Source organism: Dermacentor albipictus, chromosome 7 (genome assembly GCF_038994185.2).
Source record: "Dermacentor albipictus isolate Rhodes 1998 colony chromosome 7, USDA_Dalb.pri_finalv2, whole genome shotgun sequence".
NCBI lineage: Eukaryota > Metazoa > Arthropoda > Arachnida > Ixodida > Ixodidae > Dermacentor > Dermacentor albipictus.
Genome location: NC_091827.1, coordinates 14,932,372 through 14,936,967, shown reverse-complemented (window position 1 = coordinate 14,936,967; position 4,596 = coordinate 14,932,372).

Sequence of the window (4,596 nt, the reverse complement as noted above, 5' to 3'; positions counted from 1 at the left end):
AATGCAAAATCTACTAATGAACAAGAATTGACTAATTACTTTTTAGCTAATTATCTTATGGCCCATGTTGCTGGACTAGCAGTGGACTTCGCAAGGCGGATCCCCTTGGAACGAATTCTCAGGACGACACCAGTTTCGAGATATAAATTCCCGAACTTTGCGGAGAAATGCATTGGCGTTACAGTTACTTGTGTGCTTCAGTGCATGAAACGACGTTTTGTTAAAAAATTAACTGGAACGCCAATGCATGAGATTATTTCAGCCTCTCTGACTTTCCGCTTGACGTTCTTTGTTGCTGTGTTGCGCACCCTACAGGCCGCATACTTTCTGGTAAGTTCTTTTCCTCCACTGTGAATCAATGTTTTTCCCGTGCAGATACCTCAACACTCTCCCAGCCCATTTACTTTCTTCCATATTCCTCAGTAGTTCTTCACACCGAATTTTACTGCGAGCTTCCCTCACTTCAATACTAGTAACACAGCGCTCGTACACTTACCCGCCGTGGTTGCTCAGTGGCTATGGTGTTGGGCTGCTGAGCACGAGGTCGCGGGATCGAATTCCGGCCACGGCGGCCGCATTTCGATGGGGGCGAAATGGGAAGACACCCGTGTACTTAGATTTAGGTGCGCGTTAAAGAACCCCAGGTGGTCGAAATTTCCGGAGTCCTCCACTACGGCGTGCCTCATAATCATAAAGTGGTTTTGGCACGTAAAACCCCGTAATTTATTAAGCGCTCGTACACAGTCCTCAAACGATTTCGTATCGCCGGTGTACTGCCCCAGAATGTTCCGAGTACCTCACATTCCCAGACGAGTTATTGATACAAGTTAAACAACAATCAAACGGTACATCCGCGGCATCGATGCTGGTGGAATCAAGTTGTAGAAAATGATTGTTAAGGTGGCGGAGTTAAATGTTCAGAATCAATTGTTGGGATACATACACGTATGATGCATACACTATGCCAGACGCATCGGTAGTTAGCTGCGCCTTAACTTTGACCACCTGAGTTACTTTAACGTGCACCTAAAGCAAAGTACACGTGGTATTTTGCGTTCCGTCCTTTACTGGACTGTGGAGACCGTGGCCGGGAATCGAGCCCGCGCCCTCATGCTCAGCAGCATGGGCGCCGCAGCCGCCAATAAGCCACCACGGCTATAGTATGTGTAGACAGTCACGTAAAGTTGTATGTCCTCTCTAGGTTTCGCTATAAGTGAAGGAATCAGTGACGTATAAGCAAGACAGGAGAACAGGGTAGTGTCCAAAACACGGCGGCCATGACGTGTTCCTAGTTCCAGCAATGACTTTCGACGCATGCAGTCGGCAAAAGCATAACCTTCGAGATCAGTTTCTCCCACTCGCAGGCGAGCCGTCGCTGCTATGCGTCAGTTTGGACACCACCTGCTGATAAAAAAAAAAAAAATACTTATCATGCTCGTGATGTTAGGCATATATTGTTTGCGAAGGCGACCAGCTAATAAGAAACAACACTTACGAACGAAAATCTTTTTTTTTTTTTGCATTCGGCAACACGGAATTGATGCATACGATACGTAGTTTAGAAGAAATAGCCATTCGGGAGAGAAAAATGTAAAATGCAGCATTATTGTTATTGCTGTGTGAAAAGTGAGCAGCACAGCCGGTGGCGAATAGTGTAACACTCGTACAGTAAAGATGGTTCACGGATAACCATCTGCGGAAGAGGAGGGCAAGGATGGTGTTAGTAAACTTGCAATGGCATGCCGGCAGTTACTACCCCCGAGCGTCTCCCTTAGTACAGCAAAATTATTTTTCTCACATGCGAACAAAGATATCACTGGAGCGGCGATGATGTTAATTCTCGAAAAGTTAGATGTCAGTGCAACTGCATACGCGTTGTCTCATCATAGGCCGGATCCCGTGATCTAAAGGCACCCACGATGGCCGTTGCGGACTGTGGCTTTAGCCGAGATGCGAGATTGATTCTGGAAGGTATGCTAGCAGACGAGTTTAAACGTGACAATCATTTTATCAGAAAAGTACCTTGACTTTCGGCACGACAAACACCTGAACGAGGCCATGACAGCTTGAATTAATTTATAGGCAGATAACTTATCATGTGTCTGACGCAAAGTTCTCTTCAAGTTCTCCATTACTACAGAAATGTGTAATGGATTGTGCGAGTTAGGGGTTAATATTCCTATAGCCAAACAAAGAGAGAGAGAGAGAGAAGGATTGCAAGTATATAGGGAGTCCATATTCACCGCTTGCACGCTTAATAATCACAACTCTTCGTGAAGGCGTTACGTAACGCTTCCCGGACCCACATCAACAACGCATAGAAGAGAGTCCGCGCGGCACAATAGCCGCTCCACTGCAACAACAGCGGAGAGCTCATAAAAGAGTGGACCCTCAAAATGACCCGTGCAACCGTACACAGCACATACATGCAAGGCAGGGTAAGAAGAGGGACACGGTCGTAGTTCATACACGCGCACCCAGGGGGCGCCACGTCGAGTCCCGCGAAGCCCGGCTAACAAAGGCGCGGCTATTTAGGAGACATTTGTGCGTGCCGAGCGCGATATTTATGGCGCCGCGCTGAGTACAACGGGCCCCCGATCCCTGCGCTTACTGCCCTCTGGACACCCTCCCCCTCCCTGGCCCTCTAGTACTTGCGACACACGCGGACACGCGCAGCGGGACGCCATTGATGTCAACGCTACCCATAGAGTGTGCGCACGGGGGATTAGGAAACATGCGTGGCTGCCCCCTACATTGCGCGCTGTGTGTATGCTTGGACGGCGCGTCAACAAGGACACAAATAAACAGGGCACGCCCTCTTCTCTCCGGTGCGCCCACCTCGCGCCGCGTGCGGGCGTGATGGGTGCCGTGTGCACGGATTCTCCGCGGTGCCTCACGTGCAGCTTAGCGCCAGTGTGGCGTACATGTCGCCGCTCGTAAGAGGTTCTGCTCCATTACGCGATGTAGACGGCTCGTTCTATCTGCATGCGGCGTCGAAGTCAAGAACGATGCTGTCTACTTTGGCTGTCCAAACAAGGTGGCGGCTGGGTTTCACGAGTTTCGCTACTTGGGAACCCGACGGGAAAGTCGCTTGTGCACACAAAACGGTAGTCGCGTTTTCTTTACACCCATGCCGTTTTGTGTAAGCTACGTCGCGTTTTTACAGTTGGGAGATAGTATAGTGACATTTTAGAGAAGAAAAAGGCACAAACTAAAATGGCCGCGCAACAAATATGACGAAACTGGCTGCGGCGCCTTTGCACAGGTCACATTGATTGCGCACCGCCTATGCTAAATTTCTGCTTTCCGTATTACGGATTGTCAAATTTTTTGCGGCTTTTCCGTTTTCCGGTTACGAAAATGAGGCTGGCAGCACTTAACGTGCAGGTTCTTACGTAATACTGGAGCAGTATATTCTGGACATCTGCGGATTCCGCCATATTGTCGAATTCGCCATCTTGTCCGCTCTGATTGGACAAGGGAACTGCTGCGGCCTCTCTGACTGACTCAAAATGCCGCCATTACAGCGATTGCATAATTTGAGAATATGGCAAAATTCGCCGATGTCCAGAATAAAACCACAGGGAAATCTTTTTATAGTGTATATCCAATGGATCCTTCTAAGAAATGGCGGTACCGGTGGACCGAAAGATTGGCAAACTCTATGCGTCTTCTCCGTGAGTAACTTGTAGCTTAAATGACTCATTTAAACCACAAGTGTCTCAGTTATTTCTCATTTTCTGTCGGAAAGCATAGTGTCCCTACTTAACGTACCAGTTTTACCAGATACAGCACGTGTAACGTTCCCACGATACTGGCTATATAAGAACTCGTCGCCATATAGGTTTTCTTATACATTCCATAGGCTTTGATTGACCTAATCTAACTATATTGAATGTCAAGTTAAAATTTCCGTGAAGAATAAACTATATAGCTTTCGTGATACACAACAGAGCCGCCGCCTGGTGTCAGTGTATGCAGCGATCGCTGCGGGTGCTCGCAGACTTTCACGTCATCCGGCGTCACGCGCAGCATCGACCGGACGAGACAGCAGGGAGAAGACGGGAGGGCTGGAGATGTAGGTGGGGGGGGGGGGGGGGGAAGGTAGGAACGTGGTCCAGCACCGAGTGGACAGCGGCGCTCGCTCGTCCTGTCCGTGTCCCATACCACGATGGACGTTCCGGCTTCTCGCGTTTTGGCTATGAGACTTCGAGGCCTATGCCCCCCCCCCCCCCCCCCTTAACCGCACCGGCCGTCCTCTCGTCTTCGTGCGGTGCCTAAATCAGGCACGCAAGTGGGGGGGGGGGAGGAGGGGGAGGAGGACGAAGCGACTGACACCATACACGCACATGCGACTCCACTCGAGACGGCAGCGTAGCGCACGACGTGCAGGTCTCTGCGGGAACGCGTCGTCTCGTCGCCGAGACAGCCATTCCCTTGGTCGCGCCTCGAAAAAAAAAAAAAAGAAACGGAAAGGAAGAAACAATATCTGTTCGCAGGGGACATGTTTCTCCTGCTCTTGCGATGTAGTCTTGCTGGCTTCTTCTGCTGATTCTTCGGGGAGAGGGAGAGTGTCTTGTCGCCAGAAAGACAAAG